The 20,678-nt window shown below is 38.3% G+C and overlaps 1 protein-coding gene across 8 annotated transcripts in view; it reads right to left on the bottom strand.

Annotated features, from left to right (window-relative positions):
* Positions 1-20,678, bottom strand: part of retm (real-time) — a 262,293-nt gene that overhangs the window by 42,227 nt on the left and 199,388 nt on the right. The gene's annotated exons all lie outside the window — the stretch shown is intronic.

The following is a 20,678-nucleotide window of genomic DNA, read 5'->3' as shown; positions in this document are numbered from 1 at the left end:
CAAAGGGGAGAATCATTTGATTTAATCCTACATGAAATTCATATTCGGTTTCATAAGGTAAAAATATCAGTAAAAAACAATTTCTGAACTGACAGTCACAAATGCTTATGTACATTATGTCTTTATTACAACCAACTGTTGTTAAGAAAACAGTTACCCCAAGCAACAATATGAATAAACTTACTACTATTATTACCACCTCTACCAAGATCCTTTTATTGTAACCTCTGTTCATATTCTCTTCCATCTTACTTTCCACCCTCTCCTAACAAATGATTCAACAGTGCAACTGTGAGGTTTCCTCCTGTTACACCTTTAAAAACCTTTTCACTCTTAATTTCCCTTTCAGTGTTGAATGACCTCACAGGTCCCAGCGCTTGGCTTTTGGCCTAAACTCCATATTCTGTTGTAATTCTACCTCCACCAAGAAGTTTCATTCATAGTTTGCTTGCTTGTCTGTTTGTAAACAACATTACAAAAAAGTTATGAATGGGTTTTTACTAAAATTTTACCAAAAGATGGGCCTCTTGACTAGTGAAAGCAATTAGATTTTGAGAGAGATGGGAATATAATTTTTGGATAAGAGGGCCTTTCTCTCTTTAGTGCATGATAGGAAATGGCACCCTAGGTTACATTACATTACGATATGTTATACTCCTGTGATTACCACTACAGTGTTCAGCTTATATCAAGAGATTAGCTGTCTCAGAAAGTTACTGTACTATTATTATAACTATCTCAGAATTCCGTTTGTAGGGTATTTTTTCATAATACATATCCCTGGGATTATTTCTTACACTAAAGGCAGTAACATCTCATTACCAGGAGGAACTTTCTCTGGCAGTGCCAGCAGAACTGCTGATATGTACTGTAATCTGAACATCTATTTATCTCTCTCGCATTCTTATAAAGGAACAAATGGCTGGCTTAATTTCACAATAAAAGAAGATTACTGTATTTAGCAAAATCATTATTTACAAAACTATGGAAAACACAAGGAACTGATTTTCATATATCTTACCCCTTCCCTTTTCTGCATGCAGTAATACTCTATCAAATAATAGAGTATATTTTAGACAAAATGATAAATAAAATATTTATCATATTCATACTATTCTTTATCAACTTTCTCTAACTTTAAAACTCAGAAAGAGCCTCTAAAGAGGGGAGGGACAGAACTTAAAAAACTGCATTATTTTATGGAGAACTTAGATTTCATGAAGGTTCCATCTATGAGGAATTCTTATATAAATGTAATTATGATTCATTGTAAAAATTTTCATACTATTCTTATACAGTAAATACGACACCATCTAGTGGAGCTCGCTCTGGGGGTAGTAACTCCAGCATTTCATTTAGCTTTCTCTGGTATCTAGCAACGGAATTACCTAGAAATAAGTGCTGAATGGACTATTTCACCGGGTGACACGGGCCCCTCTCCAGAAATAGATTTTTCCTTTGTCAAAATCCTTTAATTATTATTCGTAACTTGTTTAACCTGATCATTAAAACATTTAAGAATAAATATAATTTACTTGTAATTGTAATCTACTAATAATGTAACATTATTAAATATTGTTTTTCATGATTTAACACTTATTCCAGGTATGGTAGAAGACACCATATCTACCATTTTGGTGATTTTTGGACTGCCAGTACATGATTAAATGTAAATTAAATTAATTCTGTTTCATGAAAGACTCAAACTGAATAAAATTCCTTTAACCAACTTGAAAAGACTAAAACTTTCATTTTACAACTTTACATTCTACTAACCCTTTTCAATTTTTTTTTTTAAATATAAATTGTTCACATTTTGACTGGAAACAAAACCTCAGTAAATAATTTAGCTAACCAATACAGTGGAGCCCTGCTTATTCGCAGTTCAGCATTCGTGGATTCAGTTATTCGCAGATTCTTCTATGGAACGTATTTTTCAGTAAATCGTGGATTTTTTCATTGATAAATATTCACTGATTACTGTTTTTTCATGTTAATTTCGTTTCAAATATGCATTAATATTAATATAAACACAGCAATTTATCAATAAAATGTATTTTTTTTAATGCATATTAAATATTTAGGTACTGTACAGTACCTGTGAATTCCTAATGTTTCCCCTATGGACTAAAAAGAAAACAGGACTGCTTCAGTACTGTATGAGAGAAAAATGTGACTGAATTTGGGGATGACTTTATTAGTTTTCACTCTAAGCTGTAAGCCGTACATTTTTAAGGGTAATGTTGTAAGATGACTTTGAAATATCAAAGTGTTTTAGGATGATAGTTTAAGGTATATTTGGTGTCTTAACTATTAAAATTGTCAGTGAACTATTAAAATAGGCAGTTATAAGCATTTTTTGAGGGGGGGGTATTTTTTGTTTCAACTATTAAAATACAAAATTATAAATGTGTTTAGAGAGGGGGTTCCAATATACAGTGGATTTTCAGTATTCATGGGTGGTTGTGGTACCTAACCCCCCCCCCGTGAATATGGTGGGTCGACTATATATACAAAGAGAATATGCGTAGTCCATAAAGCTAGATTACCATCAAAGGGCAAATTAGACATTATAGAAATTTATTTTCCCTTGGTAATGTACAGTAGCTCCAACTAAGTACATAAAAAAACATAAAAGTAAAACCAAAGGCATTTACAAAATCAATAGTATGAAAAAAAATATGGTAATACTGTACTGTATAATAAGAAATTAATATCCTGCCAATCCCAAATCAAATAGTGCCAACGGATGTATAATAATAAGCATGGAGTTTTTCCTTGTAGAAAGCCCTATACTTTTTTTCAGTTAATAAAGGGAGGATATGAAGGATTTATGAATTTCTCTAATTTCAGGGAGAAATAAAGTATACAGTACACCACTTTGCTCCCCTATTGTTCGTTTCACACCATTTATGATCTTGTTTCTTACATTACTCCTTGTAGCCCATGTCCATAACAATAAGTTAGAAGTCGCACAGATTTTATGCCATCTGATATTTAGGTTCTAACAAAATCTCTGCATTTCAAATAAGATATAAGGTTAGGCAACTAGCTGGCTTTGTGCAAGAAAAATATTAAATTATCTATTTTTGATACACAATTGATCTCTTCACAACACTGGGACTATTATATTTGATTGTTATTCAAGTATTACTAGTGTACCTGCAACATTTAAATATCAGGTAATTTAACAGAAGGGTTGAGACAAAAGCTCCCAAACTAGGGATTTTATGAAGTGTCTTGAACATCAGAACAAGGTACTGTAAGTTCATCCTGCATACTTATGAAAGGCCGGTGGTAAAAGAAGCTGGCCCCGGCTGGATGATGGCAAGTCTATTGTAAGTGTGGAGTTCATTACCCATATACTATCACGGTTACACATAACAACAATAATAAATGTATGCATACTACAATTTGTAGAAAGTATTATTACAGTACTATTATTAAATTCTAAACATTGCAGTAATGCATACTACAATTTGTAGAAAGTATTTCTGGATCGGGTCCCGTGTCAGCCGATGAAAAAGTCCATTCAGCACTTATTTCTAGGTAATTCCGTTGCTAGATACCAGAGAAAGCTAAATGAAATGCTGGAGTTACTACCCCCAGAGCGAGCTCCATCAGATGGAGTCGTGTATGGAAAAGGGTGAACTACAAAAACACGGAACCTTATCCTATAGAGATCCCAAGGTCAAAAGTCCCACAGGGAGGTGCCGTTACAAACCCATGTACCACCCGTGGACAGCACACAAAACACCGCTAGCCGCATTCCATTTCAGCAAGCACCATCGTTCACACGTTTTTTCGTTGTGCTTTTAATCTTGTGCATTTTCGCTCATTATGGCTTCCTCACAAGGTCTTTCGTCACCTAAGTTGAGTACCAATGTTTCGTTTTTTAGTTGAGGCGATTGAGGCTCCTTATTTCCCTTTAGTTTAATAATTAAAGGGATTTATAACGCCCGTCTCGATCTCCTCTCACGACCTCACGTGACCTCCATGCGGGGTTCGTGATCTTAGGTCGCCCTGTTTTTCAATCTTTTTCACGGTTCCTCTTCGTGTTTAGGAGCATTTTCCTTTTCATGAGGTATAATTAGTGATTTTGATTGACTAACGTTTGTTTCCCTTTGCTTCGAGTTGAGGGCTGGTGTTTAGGCGTCGGGCTTCCCCCTCGAGCCTATTCGCCTTTTATCAGTTCATTTACATGCCTTATTTTTGCCCTTCCCTTCTCGTAGCTTCTGGGAATTTTATTTACGTTTGTACTTTTAAGTTTTTTTGTTTCCCCTTTAACCCAGTGTTCGGATGCATTTGATATTTGTTGATTATCATGGATGTTTGTTTTTGTTTATGCCATTTCCCTTCACGTCCACATCGTGTTGGGTATGGTCCTCCTCTTGTTTTGTATTGATATTTTTCTTTATGGGTTGGTGTTAGCTTTGGTTTCCCTTTTTGGGCGTTAGGCTTTCCCCCTTTTTTCCATAAAAAAGGGGGGGAGGGGATGGTCGTTCCTTCTTTCCGTTCACATGCCCTTCTAGGGTTTTGTGTTCGTTTTTTCCATGCGGCGCTTTCCTTAAGTTTTACCAGGGTCTTCTCCTTTATGTTCCCTTCCCCTGTTTCGGCTTTCTGCGTAGGCTAATAAGCCTCTCGTTAAGCTGGAATAGCGGGGGACCTCATGTTGCTTCCCTCTCCTGTTTGGCCAGGCGTAGGCTATGAGCCTCTTGGTTAAGCTGGGATAGCGAGGGGCTTCATGTAGCCTACCCTAGTTTGGTATTTACTTAAGGTTAGTTCTAGTTTTTGGTTATGTCGACCCATCCTTTTCCTAGCCTATAGCCTGTGCCCCCTTCCTCTGCATGGTTGGCCTCTCTTTGGTACGGTCCGTGACTTTACCTTTGTTCTCTCCCTCCGGGGACTGTTAGTGGCCGGGAGAGCTTCCCCCTCTCCTGTCCACCATCTTTGGCCATGTTTATCTCCCTGTTTCCCCCTTGGAGGAGGTTGTCCCTGTTCCTCTCCTGCTTCTCTCGCGTTTGCTGGGTAACGACTCAGTCAGTGTGTGGGCGGGAGGACACGGAACGCCCGGATTGTGCATTCCCACTCTCTGGTCGTTCCTTTTCGGTTCTTCCTCCGGGGTTCCCATTTCTCCCCTTCATACGTCTTCTCCGGCGTGTCGTTTAATTTAGCGACACTCCGGTTCAGTCCCTTCTTCGTTGCCAGTTAGGGCTTTCCGCCTGACTGTCTTCGTGTTGGGCTCTTGACGTTTCCTGACCTTAGCTAACTACTGTCTTCTATCGGAGCGCATTCCTTGCTTCCCGCTCCGGCGGTTCTAGCGTTTATCGGTCTTCCGTTATCGCTAGTTTCATATTATTTTTAGTTACTGGGAATACGCTTTCTCCGGACAGTTTAACCTTCCCATTTCATTTCATTTCACTTTGTATCCGTCACTTACTTTAAGGCATGTTACTCCGGCTAGTTCCGGTAAATTTGTTTTGCTTTATTTATTATTATTATTTTTGCTTGTATGAGTTTTTACCAGGTTACCTCCCGGATCATTCCGGCTGGTTTCACGGCTTGGCTTAATACTGTGTTGCTCCGGCACACTACTCCGGCACCTTACACAGTGTACTCATAATCTCATACTCTTACAGGTGGTACGCTGCCAAGAAGAAGGGTGCTCCGCAGCCCTCCATCAGGCCAGCGGCCACGGAAGTTTGTCGGTCTCACTCCGGATGCGGTCCACGTAGGGGATCTTATTGTTTGGCACCCTGACGGATGTGATGTTTGCTACGCTCTTTACGAGCAGGCTATCGATGATTCGGTAGGTAATCATGCATCTTTCCTTCTTAGCCAACTATAATGTTTATAATTTTATCGATTCCCTCCGCCTTCGGTAAGACGACAATAATGTTTTTCTTCCGGCAGGCTGACCGCAAGTCTCGTGATTCTTCGATTCAGGCCCTCAAAGTCTGGGTTAGCGGCTTTGGGCGCAACGTAGGAGCTGGCAATCCCTACATACTCTCGAAGGACATTTGTAATGTCCTTTTTCCCGGCGCTTGGATCACAGCTTCTGTCACCGACGAGGTTGCTGCTCCGTTGATTGCCGGGATTCGGGAGTTGACCCAGCCCTCTCCAGACGGTTCGGCTTTGAGCGGCGGCGCCCCGGAAGACGCGGCGGAACTCGATCCCGACCTTGAGTCTCCGAGCATTATCCCAGAGCATCAGGCAGGTAAGGGGGTAAGTGAGGCAGGTTCTTCACTGTTTAACTCTCCTTCTTCCTCTGTTGCTTCTTTTAAAGGCTTCTCTAAATCTTCATACCTTTCGGGCACGTCTGGGTCTATTGCCCGAAGGTGAAGTCCTTTAAAAAAGAAAACCTTACCTACTCCCGCAGACCGGTTTGGGGTCCTCCGGCGCGCGGCACGGGCAACGAGCCCCGTTCCGTCGACAGTACAGCCTCCCCTTCCGGGCCCCAGGCGGAGCCTCAATCACGTCAGGTAGTTCCCCCTCCTCCTTCCTTGGATACACTTCAGTTCTTTGAACAGTTCCTGGAAAGAATCGACACGAGAGGTTTGAGAAGATCGACGCGAGGGTAGACAGTAAGCTGTCTGGTCTTGCTTCTTCTCTTCACTCCCTTTCGAAGAAGGTGGAATCTCAACAACGTTCTAGGCATTCTGTTCCTGACCCTTCCACTCTCCCTCCCTTCGATCTAGGGAATCCTTGGCGTCTCACCCTTTATGCTCCCGAGTACGAAGGTACTCTTACCATAGAGGGTTTAGGCACGAGGAGAGTGGAAGAGTTAGAGTTCTATCCTCCGGACCTGACATCTCCCTACACTGGTTTTGCCAGGCTGAAGGGGGAGGTTTGGAACAGGTCTGATAAAGTCCCTAAGGAGACGGTCATCTATCCTAGGGACCAAGCCCAGTCGTCTTTGATGAGGACCCTTACGGAGTGGCAAGCGGAGAACACTAAGCTCACACCAGCTAAGGGAGTGTTCACTATGTTCACTCTCAGTGATGTTCTCCTTCTCCCTTGCGCTTCGAAAGTGGCCTCCCTGACTAGCCAGGCTTGCTTCGAAGGTAAACCCCTTCCTCATCTCCGTGAGACGGACCCTACAAGGAACGATGACATACATCCTGTAGGCGGGAGGCTGTATCATTTTCGAGCTCGGTGGACCTTCTGTCCCTGGGCTCAGAGTATAGTTTCCAAGGGCCTAGGCTGGAGTTGGATCGACAATCCCCCTCCACCAGTCAAGTTTTATCAGGCTACGACCAAGGATCTCGAGGACTTTGTGGAGGATCTCCTACAGAAACAGGCTATAAGGAAAGTGAGGTCTCTGAAGTTCCAAGGCAGGCTCTTCAGTGTTCCAAAGAAAGGTTCCAACAAACGGAGAGTAATTCTGGACTTGTCCCGTCTGAATTCCTACATTCGTTGCGACAAGTTTCGGATGCTTACTGTCTCCCAAGTTCGGACCCTACTGCCCCGTGGAGCCGTAACCACCTCTCTAGATCTTTCCGACGCCTATTATCACGTCCCGGTTGCGAGAAGGTTCTCCCCCTTTCTGGGGTTCAGGCTCGGAAAGCAGGCATATTCCTTCAAGGTGATGCCTTTCGGCCTCAACATAGCCCCAAGGATTTTTACCAAGTTGACAGACACGGTCGTACAACAACTCCGGTCTCAAGGGATTACGCTGGCCGCGTATCTCGACGACTGGATCATCTGGGCATCCAGCGTCGAGGAATGCCGGAGAGTTACATCCGTGGTGGTCGACTTTCTAGAATCCTTGGGCTTTCGTGTAAACAGGGAGAAGTCCCGCCTGGTTCCCAGCAGTTGTTTTCAATGGCTAGGAATCCAGTGGGATCTGAATTCTCACAAGCTCTCTCTTCCTCCTCCCAAGAGGAAGGAGATAGCCAGAGCAACCAGACAGTTTCTCAAATCCAAAGGGCCTCTCGGCGGACCCAAGAACGAGTCTTGGGCTCCCTTCAGTTCGCTTCGGTGACAGACCTGTTGCTGAAAGTGAAACTGAAGGATATCAACAGAGTGTGGCGGAGTCGGGCAAATGTCAGTCTCAGGGACAAGGTGTCTCTGATTCCCCACATCTTGAAGAAGCGACTCCGTCCTTGGTCGTCTGTCAAGAGCCTGTCCAAGTCAGTCCCCCTTCAATTTCCTCCTCCAGCGTTGGTTATCCACACAGACGCCTCCTTAAGCGGGTGGGGAGGATATTCTCAACACCAAGAAGTACAGGGGACTTGGTCCCTCATGTTCCGCCAGTTCCATATAAATGTTCTGGAGGCCATGGCGGTCTTCCTTACCTTGAAGAAGCTTCTTCCCCAAGAAGATTCACATAAGGCTGGTTCTGGACAGCGCCACGGTAGTCCACTGCATAAACAGGAGAGGTTCAAAATCGAGCAGGATCAACCAGGTAATGATTGCACTTTTCTCCTTGGCCTGCAAGAACAAGTGGCACCTATCTGCCACCCATCTTGCAGGGGTCCGAACGTCGAGCAGATTCTCTCTCCAGGACAACTCCCCTCGAGTCGGAGTGGTCCCTAGACAGGGGTTCGTTCAATTGGATCTGCCAACTAGTTCCGGGTCTGGAGGTAGATTTGTTTGCAACCAAGCTCAACAACAAGCTCCCTCATTACGTAGCTCCCAACCTGGACCCTCAAGCTCTTTTCACGGACGCAATGTCATTGGATTGGAACAGGTGGAAGGTGATCTATCTGTTCCCTCCAGTGAACTTGTTGTTGAAAGTCCTCCACAAACTGAGGACGTTCAAGGGTCAGGTAGCTCTAGTGGCTCCCTACTGGCCAAAGAGCAGCTGGTTTCCTCTTCTACTAGAACTGAAACTTCGCCACATCCGAATCCCCAGTCCGAAACTAACACAAGTAGTACAAACTCAGACTGTGTCAGCTTCCTCAAAAATCCAAAATGCCCTGGCTTTGTGGACTTTATGAAGTTTGCGGCTCAAAGGGATGCTAACGTTGATCCTGTCAATACCATGTTCTTAGAATCAGATAAGCGGGCCTCCACTCTTCGTCAGTACGACTCAGCAATTAAGAAACTAGCACTCTTTTTAAGAGAATCTGAGGCTACAGTAATGACCATTAATTTAGCAATCTCCTTTTTTAGATCACTGTTTGAGAAGGGTTTAGCCGCTAGTACTGTTACTACAGTCAAGTCGGCTCTACGTAAAGTGTTCTTGTATGGTTTCAAAATTGACCTCACAGACCCTTACTTTTCTTCCATCCCTAAAAGCATGTGCACGTCTGAGGCCAGTAATCCGTCCACATACGGTTTCCTGGTTTCTAAATGACGTGTTGAAGTTAACCTCAGATATCGATAATCAATCCTGCCCCTACCTTTCCTTGTTGAGGAAAACGTTTTTTAGTTAGCCTGGCTTCGGGTGCTAGAATTTCGGAGCTGTCTGCACTCTCTAGGGAACCCAACCACGCGTCGACTTCCTTCCATCAGGGGAGGTTTTGCTGATTCCTCACCCTACCTTCCTGGCCAAAAATGAAGATCCCAGCATAGGTGGTCGCCTTGGAAAATTCTTCCTCTGCCTCTAGACCTGTCCCTGTGTCCAGTTCATACTTTGAGGGCTTATTTAGACAGGTCCTCTCACATCTCTTCTGGGCCTCTCTTTATCAGGGAAGGAGGGGGTAATCTCTCTATGTCTGCTATTAGACAACAGATCCTTTACTTTATCAAGCAGGCTAACCCTGACTCAGTCCCAAAAGTTCATGATATCAGAGCTGTGGCCACCTCCATTAATTACTTCCATTACATGAATTTCACGGATCTTACCAGGTACACCGGTTGGAAGTCACCCTTGGTTTTCAAACGTCACTATTTGAAATCCTTAGAAGCTCTTAAATTCTCAGCAGTCGCGGCAGGGAACGTTGTCCCTCCCTCTGGTTCCCTTTCTGATTCCTAGTCATTTCCTCCTCCACTGCCTCAGTTATCCCCTTACGGTCATTTCAGTCAGGCTTGCCGTGACTTCTCACCTGGCTGTGTTTTCCATGTATTTGTCTAAATGACACATTTAAGGTTTTCAATATTGTATAGTTATTTTGTTTATGTACTTTTTCACAATTGTCATGTTAATTTTAAGCTAACATCAGTTTCTTTTGTACATTATTGTTATTGTTACTAGTGATTGAAAAGTTTCTTTTGGACCTTCGGTCTTTTGTTTCCCTTTAGAATTTTTATCTTTTTAGTTTAAGAATTATGTTTATTTCTCTGTTAAATTTTCATCGGCTGACACGGGACCCGATCCAGAAAAGGGATTTTGTGAAGGAAAAATCTATTTCTGGAGAGGGGACCGTGTCACCCGATGACCCACCTCCACCATGTGTCATGTCCCTCCCATAGTAAACATCATTCTGGTGGGGTGCTGCTTTCATGGAATGCAGCTAGCGGTGTTTTTGTGTGCTGTCCACGGGTGGTACATGGGTTTGTAACGGCACCTCCCTGTGGGACTTTTGACCTTGGGATCTCTATAGGATAAGGTTCCGTGTTTTTTGTAGTTCACCCTTTTCCATACACGACTCCATCTGATGGAACTCGCTCTGGGGGTAGTAACTCCAGCATTTCATTTAGCTTTCTCTGGTATCTAGCAACGGAATTACCTAGAAATAAGTGCTGAATGGACTTTTTCATCGGGTGACACGGTCCCCTCTCCAGAAATAGATTTTTCCTTCGTCAAAATCCCTTTATTACAGTACTATTATTAAATTCTAAACATTGCAGTTAGACAATTTTGCAATGTAGTGGCACATGATAGTAATGAACAAAAGAAATACCATGTTACTTATGTTCTGTAATGTTGTAAATGTGATAAATAATTCTTATCAACATTTTTCATACCATTAGCTGTAACCTTTGCTAGGCATTCCTAAGAATGAGTTAAAGAAATTATCCTAGTTACTGCATCTGTTATGATAATTTTCAAACTTATATTACATGCTTAGTATATAAATAACATGCTTCTCAGTCCACACAGGAAAAGAAGCACTTGAGCAAAAGAAAAACAAACAATGTCAGAAATACCCAATTAAAATATTTAATTTGTCTATCTGTACTGGTTTTTGTCAGAATACTAAAATGTTAATTTTAACTAATAATTAAAACTTAAAAATTCACAAGAAATAAAAAAAAAGCATTATAATCTCTGTCAGGCACAGGGTCTGTCTGTTGCCATCTGAATAAGCAAATGAAACTGAAAATCATTCTCAAATTAAAAGAAAAGACTGGAGAAAGCAAGATGTCTTAACGCATATCAGCCGCTTACCATGCCCGTAATCGTTATGACACTTGACTGTTTAAGAAAAAAAAAAAGAGGCAGTGTAAGAGCACTAGTTAATATGATCTATTAAACTGACCTAAGTACAGCTGACAGAAATACAAACTTACAGAAGTTTTACAAACCAAAATATTCCTTCCAAGATAAGCAATTGATGAACATGAATATTTTTATAATGTTTTAATATCAACAGTCCACTGAATGGCAACTAATTCTTACTGTAATCTAGTTCCAAATTTCCAATTTCTAAGAGGAAGTTCCATAAACTCATCAAATACTCGCTCTTTCTACAACAATGAACAAAACATGGCAATACCTTAAGGAAATATGTTAAACCATGGCTTCACTCAAACATCTTGTGTTAAATCAAAGCTTTCTTTCATAACCATCACAGTTGAGAATTTTTACCTTGACAATGCAGGGACCAACAGAGTTTTGTCTGCATATTGGCAATTCAAGGTAATAATATACAGGTAATGTATACCCATGAGAAGAAATGACAAAAATCACAGTCAAAAGCATAAGCAGGCATAAGTCAACTGCTTCATAAATATCTCTGAAGTCCTTCTGTATGTGTATTGCTTGAAGAAAATAGCAAAAGAAGGTGAACAATTTAGTGTCAAATGATGTTGCTAATGTCAAGAAAAACAATCAACCTAATGTGGAAAAATGCACCATTCAACAATTTCTATACTGAATGAAAATGTATTTTAACTAAAGTATACAGTATGGTTTTGATACTGAAGGTTTACTGGACAAACTTGTATTATTGGTATAGTAACTTGGATTGACCACGACATTAGTATATGTATCCCTTGAGCAATAAGAATTATAGGAAATTAGAGGCAACATTAATAAAATGTCCATTACAGCTAATGGCTTTTGTATGTAAACACTTAAAATATAAACAAAAATATTGTACTAAAATAATTAGGCTACTGTATTCTTACAAGTTTCAGATATTCAAGTAACATGTATATAATAACAGAAGACCTCTGCTTGACTTTAACCCTGTTTAACTTTTATTACCTTAAAGAAAGAAACACTTTAAGCATACCTGTTCTCTACAAGCAACAACATAATTCATTAATTGTATTAATTGAGAAATGTGAAAAATTATGCAAAGTGAAGTCAGAATAAGTTAATGATGGTACTGGAGAATGATACAAAGAAACATTATATCATTCCCCAGTAACAAAGAAATAACCAAACTGGTTAAGTTAAAGCACAGAAATAACCAAAATTGGTTAAGTTAAAGCACAGAAATAACCAAATTGGTTAAGTTAAAGAAAATATGTTAATGTACAAAATCTAATTAACTAGCAAACCATGAGCAGCATCAAAATATAACACACTTCTAAAATGCTAGAAGACTAACTTGTACTCATCCAGAATGGAAAAAAAAACATGGGAAAAACAGACATCTACTATTTAGGATGAGTTATGACAAATCAATATGTAATTTATACACAGTATTTATGTGATAAATACTGAAAATTAGCCACAAAATTGAAACAAAAATGTGATTGAAGGTTATCTGAATCATTATCAGGTGCAATAAGAGATTATAAAAATGCATGTGAATGCAATTCCAGGATTAGTTTATTTACTTGAAATCCTTAAGAAATCTATACAGCAGTTAGTTTCATAACTCATAAATAACCTGGTGTCCATTCAGTGGAAATAAGAAATGGTAACTCAGTTGTTCTATCCACCATGCATGGTTAAAAGTTATCACACTCATGTTAAGACATATCAGTAAGAATTTCAAGTTTTAATAACCAACTACTAAAACTACATTTTGGGTATGTTTATTCAATTTTTAAGGTAAGAGTTTTGCAGAAAGTACTGTATTTTTTAAAATGTGAATTGTTGAATGAAATAAAATGATGAAGGCAATGAAAAGTCCTAAAAATGTGTGTAGTACACCTATTATACAAAAAATCAAGACATTTTCTATATTCCTTTTATGGAAGCTTATGCCTTTTGCCATTCTACATGTTTCAATGGTGATCAGTGAGATGGAGCATTCCACTTCTATGGTCCTGCAGTACCAATGACAGTATGACGTTATGTTGCCTCCGAAAAGAATAGACTTTCAGCCCAATGCCAACAACTCATTTGTTAGCTTCGAGTTGGCCGAGAAATGGTGACCAATTTGTCATTTCTCTGACTAGTGAGATGATCAAATGAGTGTACCCCACAATTTCCTGGTGGACATCAGTACGTTTTGGGCCAGATCTAATCATGCAGATCACATTCATCCCCTTTTACCTTGGGATGTTGCCCATAGGTCCTTGGACTCCTTTTCCTTGGATCCTATGGTGGATGCTCAACAAGTCATGTAGTTCACTCAGCTCTTGAGGGAAAGCTTGCATCTCACTTAAGGTATGCAGCTGCAGGGAGGTGTGTGTGGGAATGGCTTCCTCCCTTTCTCCTGTCTTCCTCTTCCATTGGGCAGAGGAACAGCGAATGAGCCGTCATGTGCTGGACAGGAGTGCATGCAGGTGATCTAGATGACTGTCCAGTAGATCAGAGGTATGGTCTCCTTCCTTTGCTCTTTTATGGCTGGGAAGAGAGTACCCAGGTGAGCTGAACTACCAGTCAGTTAAGAGTTTACTTAGAATCCTCCCTCCAAACGTAAGTCTCCCACATGTAAAGACCGAGGGTTTGTATTTGTGTAGGAACAAATGACAAATTTTTAAAGTAATTTGTATTTTTCCTAACATACAAACTCACATATTTACATAAAGGGCCCACCTCTTATCACTCCTCATTCTCCTACCTGGGCCAAAAGGTAAACTACATAGAATTGAATGCGCACCAACTTGGTGGGCAGTGCTTCCACCCCTACCATCGGTAGCTATTACCATAACCACCTTGCAAAAGTCTAACAGCGGGATTTCCAGCTCGCTGTGAAGAGGTCAGGTTTGTAAGTTAGGAAAAATACAAATTACTCTAAAAATTTGTCATTTTGTAAGAGCAACCTTATATTATTATTATTATATTATTATTCAGTAGATGAAAACTATTAATATGGAATGAGCCCAAAGGGCCACTGACCTGAAATTCAAGCTTCCAAAGAATATGGTGTTCATTAAGAAGAAGTAAGAGGAAGTAAAGTGAAATACAGAAGCAAGAGATCCCACTTATCAAAAAAGAAAAAAAAATAATAAATAGACAAAAAAGTTTTAAAATGCAAGAAGAATAGTACAGTATTAGGGTATTAATGCATTGCATTTCAACTTGAATCTCAAAAGTTCCAGTTGCCCGGCATCCTCTGGAGGCTGTGCCACAGTCCAACGGGGTGAGTAATAAAAGACCTCTGGAACTGAGAAGTTTGACAGCTGCTGTTCAGCGAGTCTGGTTGCTCTCAGCAGACAAAGGGGATCAGGGATCAATTGTGAATGTGAAAGATCTCTGTTGAAATACAACTTATGCAAAAGTGACAAATAAGAGACCATCTGTCGATGGTCCAAAGTCATAACTGCTATTATTAGGAAATAGAAACCTACCACCACGAACCACTCTATCTAAAAGAGATACATCTCTGGCAGAAGCAGACAATCACACCAGAGAACAGTAGTCCAGTAAAGGAAGTACCAATGACCTAAAACAGGTTACATTGCTTTTATCACTCTTATAAACATATGAGGCCTTACAAACAATGCTGTACCTAACTTTCGTGCAGCATTTGCTGAAACTTTCATTAGATGTTTCTGAAAAGTTAGATGTGAGTCAAAAGTTACACCTAGAATAGTTAAAGCTTCAGACTCATTCAGCAAAGTTCCGTCCACCTGAAAGGGAGGATGGGGTGGGAAATATGTTTCCATTAAAAACTAGAATAACAACAAAAAGGCTGATATCCATCAATACTGAAATTGTCATACTAAATAAAACTGACAATTTCACATTAAAGCCTTTCCTGACTTTGAGGTAAAATCTTATGTGAAGGAAGTACTGCAGCTGCTAATTCTCCCTTTATGATTAAGAGCATCATGTAATTTATTATAATGGAACTGATACTCTGGTTTTCTCCCTATGTAAGACCTTACATGAATAAAGATTAACTTTACACAAAATTAAAAAGTGTTGAAGCCATTCCAGGAACACCTTCAAAACTCTTTAACACTGACTTTTAACTGGTATCTGTTAGTTTGTCAGTCTGTTCCTATGGTTTATTATAAACACTACGTACTGCTTAAAAATAATGTATAGCATAGATTCATATGCAAAAATAACCAGTTACAATACTTGGAAAGGACATCAGTATCGGTTATCATCTAATATTGCTGCTACTGTTCATCTTTAAATATTTACGACATTTGGATTTTGAAAGAAATCCATATCTGCATTTAGGGGCATCTTATGCTAAATCACCATCAGGTGACTAATTTTCCTTTAAACCACATAGACATATAATAAAGGGAAATAGACAAAATATAATTATCTATGTACAAACATTTTTGGGAATATCTTTATAATATATAAAAATTCAACAACTGGATTCCTTGCTGAATTCAGAAGATGACAGAATGGTTAATAGGATATATATTAGCTCTGGGGCAATCCTCTATGAAGAAAGATTTTAGTTATTTGATTAGAGTAATACTGTACTACAGTATATTATTTCACTCAGAACTTACTGTGATACAACACTCTAAAATTATAAGACATAAAATATTGACAAATCTAGTCATAATGTTGAATGCATATACCAATTACATAAGGACAGCCTTATTGTATGAAACTCAAGTGCACACATGAGACAACCAAAATGTGAACTGCAAAGTGCGTTAATTATGAAAAATAACATGTAAAAAACTTAAAGTAATTCAATCAAAACCAACAATTCTAAATTAGCTAAACAGTGTTACACTCTAATGCATACTGTACAGTACTTCTATACATGATTCACTTTACTTACACTGGGCTGAGCACCAGTAACACTGCTAAAAATTTAAATGAAGTTGAAACAGCATGAATAACTACATCAGAAACAAGCAAGCCATGAGAACAAATGTACCTAAGTTTATTGCACAATGAGAAAAATGGATCCAATCAAAAAGGCACTCTTGTCTGTAAAATTCCTGTTTCTAGGTTTTATTCCAAAGTTTCACTAAATACATGCCATCTCTTGAATTGAATACAAATACCACAATACATTAAAGCAACCTAAAGCATGAAGTGAATATCACTTTTCTCCTGTTTATGCAAGATTTATTTGTAATTACAGTACAGTAATTACTTTACAACAAATACTATAAATTACTCTTCTTTCCAAGCTTTTCAAGTAAAACATTCTAGAAACAAGTGAAAACCAGTACTGAGAACATCTCTAGATATTTGTATGTGTAAACTACTAGTCACGTACACATTTGTATGAGTATCCCTATTTGGCTGTGTAGCTAATTGCCAGTCCATATCTCTGGTTTGTTATTACAGTATTTATGAAGTGCTTGAACAAGAGCAACGGGGTCACAATCATGTACTAACAGGGCTCTTCTGAAAGCTTTGTTTTCATATACAGTGAAAATTAGTGATTAGTAATTAAGTGGACAAATGAAACTAATACAGTTACGGCTCAAGAGATGATGCAAGGAACCTTTAGTGCTGGCTACAGTGCGTCACGGCAGACTCGCTGTAAATGGTACCATCTACAAAAATATCAAAACTGAATAAACTTTAGTGTACGTGTTTACTGATACTGTATAAGCAACTGACATTTTTATTGAAAAATATATCGTGGGGTAATAGGAGTCATCTCTTTTAGATATAATGTGGTACAACAAAACTGTCTGCAACATAAGATCCTACAGGCTATGAACAGACAAAAGTAAACTTTTCATCCCTTGCAGGCCCCTACATAACCACAAGATGACATTGCAATTTAATCCCACCATTAATGCCAACTTTAGTGCTGGCTACAGTGTGCCACAGGATATCAAAACTGAATAAATTTTAGTGTATGTGTTTACTGATACTGTATGAAGAACTGACATTTTTATTGAAAAATATATTGTGAGGTAATAAGAGTCATCTCTTTTAGATACAATGGGTTACAACAAAATTGTCTGCAGCATAAGATCCTACAGGCTATGAATACACAAAAGTAAATTTTTTATCCCTCGCAGGGCCTTACATATGCACAAGAGGACATTGCAATTTAATCCCACCATTAATGTAAACTTTGATGCCATCCTTGGAAATTTTAAGTAGGCTGCATAGATTTTTCTCAAGTGAATATAATCATTTGTCTGCAATACCATCATTTTATTTTAGAAATTGTTTTATTAACAGAAAATCTATAATATAAAGAAACCTTTCTTTTATGTCAAATGTTGTAGACGTAAATATTAATAACCTTCTGTGTATAGGCACAAATGATGTTCAAAGAAAGTTATTTAGATTACTGATCTCAGGAGAAGAATGGAAAATATTAGTAATAAAAGAACTTACTGACTGTAAATAAAACTTTAGCTAATGTATCTTGAATTTTGTACAGCTGAAAGAAATTTTAGACAATTTGTGTGCTAGCTTATTTTATCAGGTTGTAAGTCCCAAGGGATAAATCATTTTACCAATATTTATATTTTTACACTATTTGCATATGGTTACTAGTTGTATGCATATGAATAAAGTTTTGATCTGATTTGATTTTGTTACCTATAATTAAAAAACCCTCTCATAAAATAAAAAATTATTCAAGGTATCTAAAGATTATGTAAAATACACCAATATCAAAATATGAAAAAGAAATTAATTTTGTAATAATATGAAATTCTTGCTAAGAATAATTACATAGTAACATGTTCAGGCAAATTGTCTATTGCTCCTTCTCCTTCAATTATATGCACGGTAAATTTTTACAGTAAAGTATTAAAACACTTCATTGCAGCACTGATAATACAATTTCATTTTGACTATAGAGAGATATGATAAATATGAGATTTATGATTCTAAAATAATGAAGTTTTTAAGGGAAAAATTGATAATACAGTACAGGACACAGATTAATGTAATATGAAGATTTGCACATACATCTTTGAATTTTTTTTTTTCAAAAGCTGGATGCTTTTTCTGGCACTCAGGTGGAATGAACCAACAAGTGTTTAGCTGTCAGCTTGAACATCCCACAATACAGATGGATACTATCAATGCTAATTTTGCAATAAGTAAAATAGTAATATGCATTTGCTTGTTTAAAGGCACTTGATAACTGTTCATAATTAGCACAACAGTAATTTGAAAATCTGTTACTGAGTTTGAAAATGACAAGGTAGTTTATGAACTGTATAGAGATATTTTTTGTCTATGCCCATTCTTTCTATTGTATAGAGTACTGTGCTGTATTTTAACACATGATGTATTAATTACATGATATAAGAACAGATATCTTTTCACCTCAGGCTGAAGTGGGCAACTGTAAATACACTTCGCAAATATAATGATCTCGCTACAAAGTGGAGTAAATCCCCCTTCAGCAGGGGTCTGACCACTACATCTCTTTAAGATCTCAAGAATGGTCATGCTGAATTTTGTGCCTTTCTCCTACATATCTAACTTGTGTCCCTGGAAGTTGCTGCAAGCCAATGGTGACTCAAGAAATTCACACACCAAACTGCTGAGTCTGAATCATTAACAAAATTGGAAAATTTCTAACTGAGCAACACTGATCAGTTCCACACAAGAGGAGTCTCACAAATAAAAGATCCTATACAAACTATGGAATAGGGATGCCATTTGAAGATTGTTACTTTGTAGCCCTCGTTGAAGGAGTATGCCACTGTAGAGCAGGTTGACTTTCAGGAAAGATCATATCATAAATGAGCACATAGCTATGAAATATGGTATTCAGTGGCTGAAAAATGGACTAAAATCTCAAAGATTACAATACTTAAGGTATGTGATGTGAAAGAAAGAATTGCAATTAGTAAAATAGTAGATGTGGAAATGGAAGGACATCAAAACTATAATTAAACCTAAAAGATAATGTAAAGACGGCACAAATGATGGCACAAATCAGACTGGAATTCATACATTGTACACTTCAAAGAAGAGAATTAAAAGAACTTAATATGCTTCCAGCCTTGAAAAGTCATGATGTAAAAACATAAATGAAATGATGATGATGTTCATATATGAATCTCTCTCTCTCTCTTTGTTCCAAATGAGTTAACATGCCTCAAGTATAAAGTAAAATTTCATACTGACTAGAGAGATTTGAAAGTGTTACCTTTACTACTGAGGGAACCATCACCATGTAGGGTAACAGAATCATCTTCATTTTGTTTCTATGTGTAACATCCATCTTGAACTTAGTATAAGGCTAAAGCAATGGCTTGTCAGCAAGGCTTTTTTCAAACAAATTGGAAACATCCAAATACTTGTAACCTAGTTGATGTGCAAAGGTTTTGGAGTTTTCTCTTCAAAGACATGGGAAAACATAACATATTACTTCTGGAAAAGAACAGCTCTAGCATATTCTGAGTACTAGTTTTGCACAAGCAGATGCGAAGTAAAGCTTGTTGAAAGAAGTGAATAATTTTAATACATAAATCTAACAGTTCCCAAAGTTATATGCTTAATTAGGCATCAGCACAGCCTTGATCAAAAAATGGTTAACGGAATAAATGATGTTTAGACAATTCACAAAATTTTAAATACTCTACCTAACGTACAACTAAGTCTTTTCCTGCAACTAATACTAATACTACTGCCATTATTTTAAGGTTTAAAACTGTAAATCATCAATTTTACATCAAGAAAACTTTCAATAAGAGACTTTTGTTAAGCTTTCATGTATGAAAAGAGTAACTTGCTTTTAGTCTTTCTATATACAGCTAGATCAGGAAAATTTAATTGTAGTCTGCAGTAGTCATCACTTGATTTTCTTTAATGGTAAGATTTCTTAGTATAAACACAATAAAGTAATAATTTTAAATGAATTACAAACCAGTTATGTCAGAATAAGATAGAAATAACACAAAGCACTTTGCAGTTCTAGAGAGTGTTATCAATGTTTGGCACAACAAACAAGGCTGAAATCTAGACCGTTCTTAAAGCCACCTTTTCACTCTTAGTATTCTTAATTTCATCTGGTTTTCGCAGTCAGTGATTCCCAGTACACTTAGCCATTACCTTACAAAGTCATTGTTATTGTAATAAACCAGCTGTCAATTAGGTTTTGCTACATAAGCTCAACAATATAAGAGAAAATGCAAATGGCATTTCTGGCACGCACACAAAAAAGTTTAAATACAAGGCCTGGAATATTCCAGTGGATGGTTTGCATATATGCAATTCCCAATTATGAATTAAGTCCTTCTTGTCTCAAAGGAGGAAATCATGTGAGGTGAGTAAAAGAATGGATCTAGCATTCAGGAGG

The sequence above is a fragment of the Macrobrachium rosenbergii genome, chromosome 44 (genome assembly GCF_040412425.1).
Source record: "Macrobrachium rosenbergii isolate ZJJX-2024 chromosome 44, ASM4041242v1, whole genome shotgun sequence".
Classification (NCBI taxonomy): Eukaryota; Metazoa; Arthropoda; class Malacostraca; order Decapoda; family Palaemonidae; genus Macrobrachium; species Macrobrachium rosenbergii.
The sequence above is the reverse complement of the archived record's forward strand: the minus strand, read 5'-3'. Positions and strand labels throughout refer to the sequence as shown.